The sequence below is a fragment of the Calliopsis andreniformis genome, unplaced genomic scaffold (assembly GCF_051401765.1).
Source record: "Calliopsis andreniformis isolate RMS-2024a unplaced genomic scaffold, iyCalAndr_principal scaffold0002, whole genome shotgun sequence".
Taxonomy (NCBI): Eukaryota; Metazoa; Arthropoda; class Insecta; order Hymenoptera; family Andrenidae; genus Calliopsis; species Calliopsis andreniformis.
The window spans coordinates 5849015-5865297 of record NW_027480423.1 but is presented as its reverse complement, the minus strand read 5'-3'; positions in this window follow the sequence as shown (position 1 = coordinate 5865297).

Sequence of the window (16283 nt, the reverse complement as noted above, 5' to 3'; positions counted from 1 at the left end):
TTTATGCTTCTGGCGTTGACTACTAAGGCACAAACTATTCGATCTGGTGGAGCAATGCCCTAGAGTGAAGCCTAGGTTGCCCGGAACGTAGAAATGACCGTCACTTTCAAACTAGTTGCAATTAATCCTTTTATACGATGGAAAAACTGTTGTATTTTTATTGCATTTTATGCTTCCGGCGTTGACTTCGAAGGCCCTAACTATTCAATCTGTTGGAGCAACGAGCTAGGCTGAAGCCTAGGTGGCCCGGACAGTTGAAATGCCATTAACTTTCATAGTGGTTGCAATCATTCGTTTTATACGATGGAAAAACTGTTGTATTTATATTGTATTTTATGCTTCACGCGTTGACTTCTGAGGCCGTAGCTATTCGATGTGGTGGATGAACGCCATAGAGTGAAACCTGGGTTGCCCGGAACGTAGAAATGTCCACATCTTTCACACTGTTTGCAATTATTCATTTTATACGATGGTAACGCTGTTGTATATTTATTGCATTTTATGCTTCGGGCATTGATTTCTAAGGCCCTAATTATTCAATCTGTTGGAGCAACGCCCTTGGGTGAAGCCTAGGTTGCCCGGAACGTAGAAATGACCATAACTTTCACACTGGTTGCAATTATTCGTTTTATATGATGGAAAAGCTGTTGTATTTATATCGTGTTTTATGCTTCTGGCGTTGTCTTCTTGGGCCCTAACAATTCCATCTGGTGGAACAACGCCCTAGGGTGAAGCGCAGGTTGCCCGGAAAGTAGAAAAGACCATCACTCTCAAACTGGTTGCAATTATTCCTGTTATATGATGGAAAAACTGTTGTATTTTTATTGCATTTTACGCTTCGGGCATTGACTTCTAAGGCCCTAACTGTTTGATCTGTTGGAGCAATGCCCTAGGGTGAATCCTAGGCTGCCCGGAAAATATAAATGACCATAAGTTACATACTGGTTGCAATTATTCGTTTTATACGATGGAAAAACTGTTGTATTTATATTGTATTTTATGCTTCTGGCGTTCACTTCTTAGGCCCGAACTATTCGATCTGGTGGAACAACGGCCGAGGGTGAAGTCTAGGCTGCCCGGAACGTAGAAATGACCATAACTTTTACACTGGTAGCAATTATTCGTTTTATACAATGGAAAAACTGTTCTGTTTATTTTGTATGTAATGCTTCGGCCGTTGGCTTCTAAGGCCCTAACTGTTTGATCTGGTGGAGCAACGCCCTACAGTGAAGCCTAGGTTGCCCGGAACGTAGAAATGACCATAACTTTCACACTGGTTGCTATTATTCGTTTTATACGATGGAAAAGCTGTTACATTTATTTTGTATTTTATGCTTCGGGCGTTGACTTCTACGGCCGTAGCTATTCGATGTGGTGGAGTAATGCCCTAGAGAGCAACCTGGGTTACCCGGATCGTAGAAATGACCATCACTTTCACACTGGTTGCAATTATTCGTATTATACGATGGAAAAGCTGTTGTATTTATATCGTATTTTATGCTTCTGCCGTTGACTTCTTAGGCCCCAACTATTCCATCTGGTGGAGCAAACCCCTATGGTGAAGCCTAGGTTGCCCGGAACGTAGAAATGACCATAACTTTCACACTGGAAACAATTATTCGTTTTATACATGGAACAGCTGTTCTATTTATTTTATATTTTATGCTTCGGGCGTTGACCTCTAAGGCCCTAACTATTCGATCTGGTGGAGCAACGGCCTAGAGTGAAGCCTAGGTTGCCCGGAACGTAGAAATGCCCATAGCTTTCACACTGGTTACTATTATTCGTTTTATACGTTGGAAAAACTGTTATATTTATATTGTATTTTATGCTTCTGGCGTTGACTTCTTAGGCCCTAACAATTCGATCTGGTGGAACAACGCCCTAGAGTGAAGCCTAGGTTGCCTGGAACGTACAAATGACCATCACTTTCACAAGGGTTGCAATTATTCCTGTTATAGGATGGAAAGACTGTTTTATTTTTATTGTATTTTATGCTTCAGGCGTTGACTTCTAAGGCCCTAGCTATTCGATTTGGTGGAGCAACGCCCTAGAGTGGAGCTTAGGTTGCCCGGTACGTAGAAATGACCATTACTTTCACACTGTTTGCAAATATACATTATATACGATGGAAAGTCTGTTGTATTTATGTTGTATTTTATGCTCCTGGCGTTGACTTCTTAGGCCCTAACTATTTGATATGGTGGAGCACCGCCCTAGCGTGAAGCCTAGGTTGCCTGGAACGTAGAAATGACCATTCGTTTCACACTGGTAGCAATTATTCGTTTTATACGATGGAAAAGCTGTTGTATTTATATCGTATTTTATGCTTCTGGCGTTGGCTTCTAAGGCCCTGACTATTCAATCGGTTGGTTCAACGCCCTAGGGTGAAGCCTAGGTTGCCCGGAACGTAGAAATTTCCATAACATTCACACCGGTAGCAATTATTCGTTTTATGCGATAGAAAAACTGTTGTATTAATATTGCATTTTATGCTTCTGGCTTCGTCTTCTAAGGTCCTAGCTATTCGATCTGGTGGGCCAACGTCCAAGAGTGAAGCCTATGTTGTCCGGAACGTAGAAATGACCATAACTTTCACACTGGTTGCTATTATTCGTTCTATACGATGGAAAAACTGTTATATTCATATTGTATCTTAAGCTTCTGGCGTTGACTTCTTAGGCCCTAACAATTCGATCTGGTGCAACAACGCCCTAGAGTGAAGCCTAGGTTGCCTGGAACGTACAAATGACCATCACTTTCACACGGGTTGCAATTATTCCTGTTATAGGATGGAAAGACTGTTGTATTTTTATTGTATTTTATGCTTCAGGCGTTGACTTCTGAGGCCGTAGCTATTCGATGTGGTGGAAGAACGCCATAGAGTGAAGCCTAGGTTACCCGGAACGTGGAAATGGCCATAACTTTCATACTGGTGGCAATTATTCGTTTTATATGATGGAAAAACTGTTGTATTTATATTGTATTTTATGCTGCTGGCGTTCAGTTCTTAGGACCTAACTATTCGATCTGGTGGCACAACGCCCTAGGGTGAAGCCTAGTTTGCCCGGAAAATAGAAATGACCATAACTTTCATACTGGTTGCAATTATTCGTTTTATACGATGGAAAAACTGTTGTATTTTTATTGCATTTTATGCTTCCGGCGTTGTCTTCTAAGGACCTAACTATTCAATCTGTTGGAGCAACGCCCTAGGGTGAAGCCTAGGTTGGCCGGAACGTAGAAATGACTTTAACTTTCATACTGGTTGCAATTACTCGTTTTATACGATTGAAAAGCTGTTGTATTTATATCGTTTTTTATGCTTCTGGCGTTGACTTCTTATGCCCTAACTATTCCATCTGATGGAACAGCGCCCTATGGTGAAGCCTAGGTTGCCCGGAACATAGAAATGACCATAACTTTCACACCGGTAGCAATTATTCGTTTTATACGATGGAAAAACTGTTCTATTTATTTTGTATTTTATGCTTCGGGCGTTGACTTCTAAGGCCCTAACTATTCAATCTGTTGGAGCAACGCCCTATGGTGAAGCCTAGGTTGCCCGGAACGTAGAAATGACCATCACTTTCAAACTGCTTGCAATTAATCCTTTTATACGATGGAAAAACTGTTGTATTTTTATTGCATTTTATGCTTCCGGCGTTGACTTCTAAGGCCCTAACTATTCAATCTGTTGGAGCAACGCCCTAGGGTGAAGCCTAGGTTGCCCGGAAAGTAGAAATGACCACAACTTTCATACTGTTTGCAATTACTCGTTTTCTATGATGGAAAAACTGTTGTATTTTTATTGCGTTTTATGCTTCGGGCATTGACTTCTAAGGCCCTGACTATTCAATCTGTTGGAGCAACGCCCTAGGGTGTAGCCTAGGTTGCCCGGAAAGTAGAAATGACCACAGCTTTCATACTGGTTGCAATTACTCGTTTTATATGATGGAAAAACTGTTGTATTTATATTGTATTTTATGCTTCTGGCGTTCACTTCTTAGGCCCTAACTATTCGATCTGGTGGAACAACGCCCTAGGATGAAGCCTAGGTTGCCCGGAACGTAGAAATGGCCATAACTTTTACACTGGTAGCAATTATTCGTTTTATACGATGGAAAAACTGTTCTATTTATTTTGTATTTTATGCTTCGGGCGTTGACTTCCAAGGCCCTAACTGTTTGATCTGGTGGAGCAACGCCCTAGAGTGAAGCCTACGTTGCCCGGAACGTAGAAGTGACCATATCTTTCACACTGGTTGCTATTATTCGTTCTATGCGATGGAAAAACTGGTATATTTATATTGTATCTGATGCTTCTGGCGTTGACTTCTTAGGCCCAACCAATTGGATTTGGTGGAACAACGCCCTAGAGTGAAGCCTAGGTTGCCTGGTATGTACAAATGACCATCACTTTCACACGGGTTCAATTATTCCTATTATAGGATGGAAAGACTGTTGTACTTTTATTGTATTTTATGCTTCAGGCTTTGACTTCTGAGGCAGTAGCTATTCGATGTGGTGGAAGAACGCCATAGAGTGAAGCCTAGGTTGCCCGGAACGTAGAAATGACCATAACTTTCACACCGGTAGCAATTATTCGTTTTATACGATGGAAAAACTGTTCTATTTATTTTGTATTTTATGCTTCGGGCGTTGACTTCTAAGGCCCTAACTATTCAATCTGTTGAAGCAACGCCCTAGGGTGAAACCTAGGTTGCCCGGAAAATAGAAATGACCATAACTTTCATACTGGTTGCAATTATTCGTTTTATACGATGGAAAGACTGTTGTATTTATATTGTATTTTATGCTTCTGGCGTTCACTTCTTAGGCCCTGACTATTCGATCTGGTGGAACAACGCCCTATGGTGAAGCCTGGGTTGACCGGAACGTAGAAATGACCATAACCTTCAAACTTGTTGCAAATATTCCTGTTATATGATTGAAAAACTGTTGTATTTTTATTGCATTTTATGCGTCTGGCGTTCACTTCCCAGGCCCTAACTATTCGATCTGGTGGAACAACGCCTTGGGGTGAAGCCTAGGTTGCCGGGAACGTAGAAATGACCATAATTTTCACACTGGTTGCAATTATTCCTGTTACAGGATGGAAAGACTGTTGTATTTTTATTGTATTTTATGCTTCAGGCGTTGACTTCTGAGGCCGTAGCTATTCGATGTGGTGGAAGAACGCCATAGAGTGAAGCCTAGGTTGCCCGGAACGTAGAAATGACCATCCCTTTCAAACTGGTTGCAATTATTCCGGTTATATGATGGAAAAACTGTTGTATTTTTATTGCCTTTTATGCTTCGGGCATTGACTTCTAAGGCCCTGACTATTCAATCTGTTGGAGCAACGCCCTAGGGTGTAGCCTAGGTTGCCCGGAAAGTAGAAATGACCACAACCTTCATACTGGTTGCAATTACTCGTTTTATATGATGGAAAAACTGTTGTATTTATATTGTATTTTATGTTTCTGGCGTTCACTTCTTAGGCCCTAACTATTCGATCTGGTGGAACAACGCCCTAGGGTGAAGCCCAGGTTGCCCGGAACGTACAAATGACCATCACTTTCACCCGGGTTCAATTATTCCTATTATAGGATGGAAAGACTGTTGTACTTTTATTGTATTTTATGCTTCAGGCGTTGACTTCTGAGGCCGTAGCTATTCGATGTGGTGGAAGAACGCCATAGAGTGAAGCCTAGGTTGCCTGGTACGTACAAATGACCATCACTTTCACACGGGATGCAATTATTCCTGTTATAGGATGGAAAGACTGTTGTATTTTTATTGTATTTTATGCTTCGGGCGTTGACTTCTGAGGCCGCAGCTATTCGATGTGGTGGAAGAACGCCATAGAGTGAAGCGTAGGTTGCCCGGAACGTCGAAATGACCATAACTTTCATACTGGTGGCAATTATTCGTTTTATATGATGGGAAAACTGTTGTATTTATATTGTATTTTATGCTGCTGGCGTTCACTTCTTAGGCCCTAACTATTCGATGTGGTGGAACAACGCCCTATGGTGAAGCCTGGGTTGACCGGAACGTAGAAATGACCATAACCTTCAAACTGGTTGCAAATATTCCTGTTATATGATGGAAAAACTGTTGTATTTTTATTGCATTTTATGCTTCGGGCAATGACTTCTAAGTCCCTAACTATTCAATCTGTAGGAGCAACGCCCTAGGGTGTAGCCTAGGATGCCCGTAAAGTAGAAATGACCATAGCTTTCATACTGGTTGCTATTATTCCGGTTATATGATGGAAAAACTGTTGTATTTTTATTGCATTTTATGCTTCGGGCATTGACTTCTAAGGCCCTAACTATTCAATCTGTTGGAGCAACGCCCTATGGTGAAGCCTAGGTTGCCCGGAACGTAGAAATGACCATCACTTTCAAACTGCTTGCAATTAATCCTTTTATACGATGGAAAAACTGTTGTATTTTTATTGCATTTTATGCTTCCGGCGTTGACTTCTAAGGCCCTAACTATTCAATCTGTTGGAGCAACGCCCTAGGGTGAAGCCTAGGTTGCCCGGAAAGTAGAAATGACCACAACTTTCATACTGTTTGCAATTACTCGTTTTCTATGATGGAAAAACTGTTGTATTTTTATTGCGTTTTATGCTTCGGGCATTGACTTCTAAGGCCCTGACTATTCAATCTGTTGGAGCAACGCCCTAGGGTGTAGCCTAGGTTGCCCGGAAAGTAGAAATGACCACAGCTTTCATACTGGTTGCAATTACTCGTTTTATATGATGGAAAAACTGTTGTATTTATATTGTATTTTATGCTTCTGGCGTTCACTTCTTAGGCCCTAACTATTCGATCTGGTGGAACAACGCCCTAGGGTGAAGCCTAGGTTGCCCGGAACGTAGAAATGGCCATAACTTTTACACTGGTAGCAATTATTCGTTTTATACGATGGAAAAACTGTTCTATTTATTTTGTATTTTATGCTTCGGGCGTTGACTTCCAAGGCCCTAACTGTTTGATCTGGTGGAGCAACGCCCTAGAGTGAAGCCTACGTTGCCCGGAACGTAGAAGTGACCATATCTTTCACACTGGTTGCTATTATTCGTTCTATGCGATGGAAAAACTGGTATATTTATATTGTATCTGATGCTTCTGGCGTTGACTTCTTAGGCCCAACCAATTGGATTTGGTGGAACAACGCCCTAGAGTGAAGCCTAGGTTGCCTGGTATGTACAAATGACCATCACTTTCACACGGGTTCAATTATTCCTATTATAGGATGGAAAGACTGTTGTACTTTTATTGTATTTTATGCTTCAGGCTTTGACTTCTGAGGCAGTAGCTATTCGATGTGGTGGAAGAACGCCATAGAGTGAAGCCTAGGTTGCCCGGAACGTAGAAATGACCATAACTTTCACACCGGTAGCAATTATTCGTTTTATACGATGGAAAAACTGTTCTATTTATTTTGTATTTTATGCTTCGGGCGTTGACTTCTAAGGCCCTAACTATTCAATCTGTTGAAGCAACGCCCTAGGGTGAAACCTAGGTTGCCCGGAAAATAGAAATGACCATAACTTTCATACTGGTTGCAATTATTCGTTTTATACGATGGAAAGACTGTTGTATTTATATTGTATTTTATGCTTCTGGCGTTCACTTCTTAGGCCCTGACTATTCGATCTGGTGGAACAACGCCCTATGGTGAAGCCTGGGTTGACCGGAACGTAGAAATGACCATAACCTTCAAACTTGTTGCAAATATTCCTGTTATATGATTGAAAAACTGTTGTATTTTTATTGCATTTTATGCGTCTGGCGTTCACTTCCCAGGCCCTAACTATTCGATCTGGTGGAACAACGCCTTGGGGTGAAGCCTAGGTTGCCGGGAACGTAGAAATGACCATAATTTTCACACTGGTTGCAATTATTCCTGTTACAGGATGGAAAGACTGTTGTATTTTTATTGTATTTTATGCTTCAGGCGTTGACTTCTGAGGCCGTAGCTATTCGATGTGGTGGAAGAACGCCATAGAGTGAAGCCTAGGTTGCCCGGAACGTAGAAATGACCATCCCTTTCAAACTGGTTGCAATTATTCCGGTTATATGATGGAAAAACTGTTGTATTTTTATTGCCTTTTATGCTTCGGGCATTGACTTCTAAGGCCCTGACTATTCAATCTGTTGGAGCAACGCCCTAGGGTGTAGCCTAGGTTGCCCGGAAAGTAGAAATGACCACAACCTTCATACTGGTTGCAATTACTCGTTTTATATGATGGAAAAACTGTTGTATTTATATTGTATTTTATGTTTCTGGCGTTCACTTCTTAGGCCCTAACTATTCGATCTGGTGGAACAACGCCCTAGGGTGAAGCCCAGGTTGCCCGGAACGTACAAATGACCATCACTTTCACCCGGGTTCAATTATTCCTATTATAGGATGGAAAGACTGTTGTACTTTTATTGTATTTTATGCTTCAGGCGTTGACTTCTGAGGCCGTAGCTATTCGATGTGGTGGAAGAACGCCATAGAGTGAAGCCTAGGTTGCCTGGTACGTACAAATGACCATCACTTTCACACGGGATGCAATTATTCCTGTTATAGGATGGAAAGACTGTTGTATTTTTATTGTATTTTATGCTTCGGGCGTTGACTTCTGAGGCCGCAGCTATTCGATGTGGTGGAAGAACGCCATAGAGTGAAGCGTAGGTTGCCCGGAACGTCGAAATGACCATAACTTTCATACTGGTGGCAATTATTCGTTTTATATGATGGGAAAACTGTTGTATTTATATTGTATTTTATGCTGCTGGCGTTCACTTCTTAGGCCCTAACTATTCGATGTGGTGGAACAACGCCCTAGGGTGAAGCCCAGGTTGCCCGGAACGTACAAATGACCATCACTTTCACACGGGTTCAATTATTCCTATTATAGGATGGAAAGACTGTTGTACTTTTATTGTATTTTATGCTTCAGGCGTTGACTTCTGAGGCCGTAGCTATTCGATGTGGTGGCAGAACGCCATAGAGTGAAGCCTAGGTTGCCTGGTACGTACAAATGACCATCACTTTCACACGGGATGCAATTATTCCTGTTATAGGATGGAAAGACTGTTGTATTTTTATTGTATTTTATGCTTCGGGCGTTGACTTCTGAGGCCGCAGCTATTCGATGTGGTGGAAGAACGCCATAGAGTGAAGCGTAGGTTGCCCGGAAAGTAGAAATGACCACAACTTTCATACTGGTTGCAATTACTCGTTTTATATGATGGAAAAACTGTTGTATTTATATTGTATTTTATGCTTCTGGCGTTCACTTCTTAGGCCCTAACAATTCGATCTGTTGGAACAACGCCCTAGGGTGAAGCCTAGGTTGCCCGGAACGTAGAAATGACCATAACTTTTACACTGGTAGCAATCATTCGTTTTATACAATGGAAAAACTGTTCTATTTGTTTTGTATTTTATGCTTCGGGCGTTGACTTCTAAGGCCCTAACTGTTTGATCTGGTGGAGCAACGCCCTAGAGTAAAGCCTAGGTTGCCCGGAACGTAGAAATGACCATAACTTTCACACTAACTGCTATTATTCGTTCTATACGATGGAAAAACTGTTATATTTATATTGTATCTTATGCTTCTGGCGTTGACTTCTTAGGCCCTAACAATACGATCTGGTGGAACAACGCCCTAGAGTGAAGCCTAGGTTGCCTGGAACGTACAAATGACCATCACTTTCACACGGGTTGCAATTATTCCTGTTATAGGATGGAAAGACTGTTGTATTTTTATTGTATTTTATGCTGCAGGCGTTGACTTCTGAGGCCACAGCTATTCGATGTGGTGGAAGAACGCCATAGAGTGAAGCGTAGGTTGCCCTGAACGTAGAAATGACCATAACTTCCACACTGGTCCCAATTATTCGTTTTATACGATGGAAAAGCTGTTGTATTTTGTATCGTATTTTAGGCTTCGGGCGTTTACTTCTAAGGCCCTCAGTATTCGATCTGGTGGAGGAACGCCCTAGAGTGAAACCTAGGTTGCCCGGAAAGTAGAAATAACCACAACTTTCATACTTGTTGCAATTATTCGTTTTATACGATGGAAAAACTGTTGTATTTATATTGTTTTTTATGCTTCTGGAGGTGACTTCTAAGGCCCTAACTATTCAATCTGTTGGAGCAACGCCCTAGGGTGTAGCCTAGGTTGCCCGGAAAGTAGAAATGACCACAACTTTCATACTGGTTGCAATTACTCGTTTTATATGATGGAAATACTGTTGTATTTGTATTGTATTTTATGCTTCTGGCGTTCACTTCTTAGGCCCTAACTAATCGATCTGGTGGAACAACGCCCTAGGGTGAAGCCTAGGTTGCCCGGAACGTAGAAATGACCATAACTTTTACACTGGCAGCAATTATTCGTTTTATACGATGGAAAAGCTGTTCTAATTATTTTGTATTTTATGCTTCGGGCGTTGACTTCTAAGGCCCTAACTGTTTGATCTGGTGGAGCAAGGCCCTGGAGCGAAGCCTACGTTGCGCGGAACGTAGAAATGACCATACCTTTCAGACTGGATGCTATTATTCGTTGTATACGATGGAAAAACTCTTATATTTATATTGTATTTTATGCTTCGGGCGCTGACTTCTAAGGCCCTAACTATTCAATCTGTTGGGTCAACGCCCTAGAGTGAAGCCTAGCTTGCTCGGAATGTAGAAAAGACTTTAACTTTCAGACTGGTCCCAATTATTCGTTTTATACGATGGAAAAGCTGTTGTATTTTGTACCGTATTTTATGCTTCGGGCGTTTACTTCTAAGGCCCTCAGTGTTCGATCTGGTGGAGCAACGCCTTAGAGTGAGACCTAGGTTGCCCGGAACGTAGAAATAACCGCAAATTTCATACTTGTCGCAATTAATCGTTTTATACGATGGAAAAACTGTTGTATTTATACTGTTTTTTATGCTTCTGGCGGTGACTTCTAAGGCCCTAACTACTCAATCTCTTGGAGCAACGTCCTACGGTGTAGCCTAGGTTGCCCGGAAAGTAGAAATGACCACAACTTTCATACTGGTTGCAATTACTCGTTTGATACGATGGAAAAACTGTTGTATTTATATTGTATTTTATGCTTCTGGCGTTCACTTCTTAGGCCCTAACTATTCGACCTGGTGGAACAACGCCCTAGGGTGAAGCCTAGGTTGCCCGGAAAGTAGAAATGACCATAACTTTCATACAGGTTGCAATTATTCGTTTTATACGATGGAAAAACTGTTGTATTTATATTGTATTTTATGCTTCTGGCGTTGACTTCTTAGGCCCAAACAATTCGATCTGGTGGAACAACGCCCTAGAGTCAAGCCTAGGTTGCTCGGAATGTAGAAATGACCATAACATTCACACAGGTTGAAATTATTCGTTTTATACGATGGAAAAGCTGTTGCATCTTTATTGTATTTTATGCTTCTGGCGTTGACTTCTAAGGCCCTAACTATTCGATCTGGTGGAGCAACGCGCTAGAGTGAAGCCTAGGATGCCCGGAGCGTAGAAATGACCATCACTTTCAAACTGGTTGCAATTAATCCTTTTATACGATGGAAAAACTGTTGTATTTTTATTGCATTTTATGCTTCCGGCGTTGACTTCTAAGGCCCTAACTATTCAATCTGTTGGAACAACGCCCTAGGGTGAAGCCTAGGTTTCCCGGAAAGTAGAAATGACGTTAACTTTCATACTGGTTGCAATTACTCGTTTTATACGATGGAAAAACTGTTGTATTTATATTGTATTTTATGCTTCTGGCGTTCACTTCTTAGGCCCTAACTAATCGATCTGGTGGAGCAACTCCCTAGAGTGAAGCCGAGGTTGCCTGGAACGTAGAAATGACCATCACTTTCAAAATGGTTGCAATTATTCCGGTTATTTGATGGAAAAACTGTTGTATTTTTATTGCATTTTATGCTTCGGGCATTGACTTCTAAGGCCCTAACTATTCAATCTGTTGGAGCAACGCCCTAGGGTGTAGCCTAGGTTGCCCGGAAAGTAGAAATGACCACAACTTTCATACTGGTTGCAATTACTCGTTTGATATGATGGAAAGACTGTTGTATTTATATTGTATTTTATGCTTCTGGCGTTCACTTCTTAGGCCCTAACTATTCGATCTGGTGGAACAACGCCCTAGGGTGAAGCCTAGGTTGCCGGAAAGTAGAAATGACCATAACTTTCATACTGGTTGCAATTATTCGTTTTATACGATGGAAAAACTGTTGTATTTATATTGTATTTTATGCTTCTGGCGTTCACTTCTTAGGCCCTAACTATTCGATCTGGTGGAGCAACTCCCTAGAGTGAAGCCGAGGTTGCCCGGAACGTAGAAATGCCCATCACTTTCAAACTGGTTGCAATTATTCCGGTTATATGATGTAAAAACTGTTTTATTTTTATTGCATTTTATGCTTCGGGCATTGACTTCTAAGGCCCTAACTATTAAATCTGTTGGAGCAACGCCCTAGGGTGTAGCCTAGGTTGCCCGGAAAGTAGAAATGACCACAACTTTCATACTGGTTGCAATTACTCGTTTTATATGATGGAAAGACTGTTGTATTTATATTGTATTTTATGCTTCTGGCGTTCACTTCTTAGGCCCTAACTATTCGATCTGGTGGAACAACGCCGTAGGGTGAAGCCTAGGTTGCCCGGAACGTAGAAATGACCATAGCTTTTACACTGGTTGCAATTATTCGTTTAATATGATGGAAGAACTGTTGTATTTATATTGTATTTTATGCTGCTGGCGTTCACTTCTTAGGCCCTGACTATTCAATCTGTTTGGTCAACGCCCTAGAGTGAAGCCTAGGTTGCTCGGAATGTAGAAATGACCATAACTTTCACACCGGTAGCAACTATTCGTTCTATACGATGGAAAAACTGTTATATTTATATTGTATCTTATGCTTCTGGCGTTGACTTCTTAGGCCCTAACAATTCGATCTGGTGGAACAACGCCCTAGAGTGAAGTCTAGGTTGCCTGGAACGTACAAATGACCATCACTTTCACACGGGTTGCAATTATTTCTGTTATAGGATGGAAAGACTGTACTATTTTGATTGTATTTTATGAATCGGGCATTGACTTCTGAGGCCGTAGCCATTCGATGTGGTGGAAGAACGCCATGGAGTGAAGCCTAGGTTGCCCGGAACGTAGAAATGACCATAACTTTCATACTGGTTGCAATTACTCGTTTTATATGATGGAAGAACTTTTCTATTTATATTGTATTTTATGCTGCTGGCGTTCACTTCTTAGGCCCTGACTATTCAATCTGTTGGGTCAACGCCCTAGAGTGCAGCCTAGGTTGCTCGGAATGTAGAAATGACCATAACATTCACACTGGTTGAAATTATTCGTTTTATACGATGGAAAAGCTGTTGCATCTTTATTGTATTTTATGCTTCTGGCATTGACTTCTAAGGCCCTAACTATTCGATCTTGTGGAGCAACGCGCTAGAGTGAAGCCTAGGTTGCCCGGAACGTAGAAATGACCATCACTTTCAAACTGGTTGCAATTAATCCTTTTATACGATGGAAAAACTGTTGTATTTTTATTGCATTTTATGCTTCGGGCATTGACTTCTAAGGCCCTAACTATTCAATCTGTTGGAGCAACGCCCTAGGGTGTAGCCTAGGTTGCACGGAAAGTAGAAATGACCACAACTTTCATACTGGTTGCAATAGCTCGTTTTATATGATGGAAAAACTGTTGTATTTATATTGTATTTTATGCTTCTGGCTTTCACTTCTTAGGCCCTAACTATTCGATCTGGTAGAACAACGCCCTAGGGTGAAGCCTAGGTTGCCCGGAACGTAGAAATGACCATAACTTTTCACTGGTAGCAATGATTCGTTTTATACCATGGAAAAACTGTTCCATTTATTTTGTATTTTATGCTTCGGGCGTCGACTTCTAAGGCCCTAACTGTTTGATCTGGTGGAGCAGCGCACTAGAGTAAAGCCTAGGTTGCCCGGAACGTAGAAATGACCATAACATTCACACTGGTTGCTATTATTCGTTCTATACGATGGAAAAACTGTTATATTTATATTGTATCTTATGCTTCTGGCGTTGACTTCTTAGGCCCTAACAATTCGATCTGGTGGAACAACGCCCTAGAGTGAAGCCTAGGTTGCCTGGAACGTACAAATGACCATCACTTTCACACGGGTTGCAATTATTCCTGTTATAGGATGGAAAGACTGTTGTATTTTTATTGTATTTTATGCTTCAGGCGATGACTTCTGAGGCCGCAGCTATTCGATGTGGTGGAAGAACGCCATAGAGTGAAGCGTAGGTTGCCCGGAACGTAGATATGACCATAACTTTCATACTGGTTGCAATTATTCGTTTTATATGATGGAAGAACTGTTGTATTTATATTGTATTTTATGCTTCGGCCGTTGACTTCTAAGGCCCTAACTGTTTGGTCTGGTGGAGCAACGCCCTAGAGTAAAGCCTAGGTTGCCCGGAACGTAGAAATGACCATAACATTCACACTGGTTGCTATTATTCGTTCTATACGATGGAAAAACTGTTATATTTATATTGTATCTTATGCTTCTGGCGTTGACTTCTTAGGCCCTAACAATTCGATCTGGTGGAACAACGCCCTAGAGTGAAGCCTAGGTTGCCTGGAACGTACAAATGACCATCACTTTCACACGGGTTGCAATTATTCCTGTTATAGGATGGGAAGACTCTTGTATTTTTATTGTATTTTATGCTTCAGGCGTTGACTCCTGAGGCCGCAGCTATTCGATGTGGTGGAAGAACGCCCTAGAGTGAAGCCTATGTTACCCGGATCGTAGAAATGACCAGTACTTTCACCCTGTTTGCAGTGACACCTGTTATACGACAGAAAAACTGTTGCATCTTTAATGAATTTTATGCTTCTGGCGTTGACTTCTAAGGCCCTAACTATTCTATTTGGTGTATCAACGCCCCAGAGTGCAGCCTAGCTTGCCCGGAAAGTAGAAATGACAATAACTTTCACTCTGGTTGCAATTATTCGTTTTATACGATGGAAAAGCTGTTGCATCTTTATTGTATTTTATGCTTCTGTCGTCGACGTCTAAGGCTGTAGCTATTAGATGTGGTGGAGCAACGCACTAGAGTGACGCCTAGGTTGCCTGCAACGTAGAAATGACCATCACTTTCAAACTGGTTGCAATTATTCCGGTTATATGATGGAAAAACTGTTGTATTTTTATTGCATTTTATGCTTCGGGCATTGACTTCTAAGGCCCTAACTATTCAATCTGTTGGAGCAACGCCCTAGGGTGTAGCCTAGGTTGCCCGGAAAGTAGAAATGACCACATCTTTCATTCTGGTTGCAATTACTCGTTTGATATGATGGAAAGACTGTTGTATTTATATTGTATTTTATGCTTCTGGCGTTAACTTCTTAGGCCCTAACTATTCGATCTGGTGGAACAACGCCCTAGGGTGAAGCCTAGGTTGCCCGGAACGTAGAAATGACCATATCTTTTACACTGGTTGCAATTATTCGTTTTATATGATGGAAGAACTGTTGTATTTATATTGTATTTTATGCTGCTGGCGTTCACTTCTAGGGCCCTGACTATTCAATCTGTTGGGTCAACGCCCTAGAGTGAAGCCTAGGTTGCTCGGAATGTAGAAATGACCATAACATTCACACTGGTTGCAATTAATCCTTTTATACGATGGAAAAACTGTTGTATTTTTACTGCATTTTATGCTTCCGGCGTTGACTTCTAGGGCCCTAACTATTCAATCTGTTGGAGCAACGCCCTAGGGTGAAGCCTAGGTTGCCCGGGAAGTAGAAATGACAATAACTTTCACTCTGGTTGCAATTATTCGTTTTATACGATGGAAAAGCTGTTGCATCTTTATTGTATTTTATGCTTCTGTCGTTGACGTCTAAGGCCGTAGCTATTAGATGTGGTGGAGCAACGCACTAGAGTGACGCCTAGGTTGCCTGCAACGTAGAAATGACCATTACTGTCGCAATGTTTGCAATTATTCATTTTATACGTTGGAAAAACTGTTGTACTTATACTGTATTTTATGCTTCTGGCGTTGACCTCATATGCCATAACTATTCCATCTGGTGGAACAACGCCCTAGGGTGAAGCCTAGGTTGCCCGGAACGTAGAAATGGAAATAACTTTCACACCGGTAGCAATTATTCGTTTTATACGATGGAAAAACAGTTCTATTTATTTTGTATTTTATGCTTCGGCCGTTGACT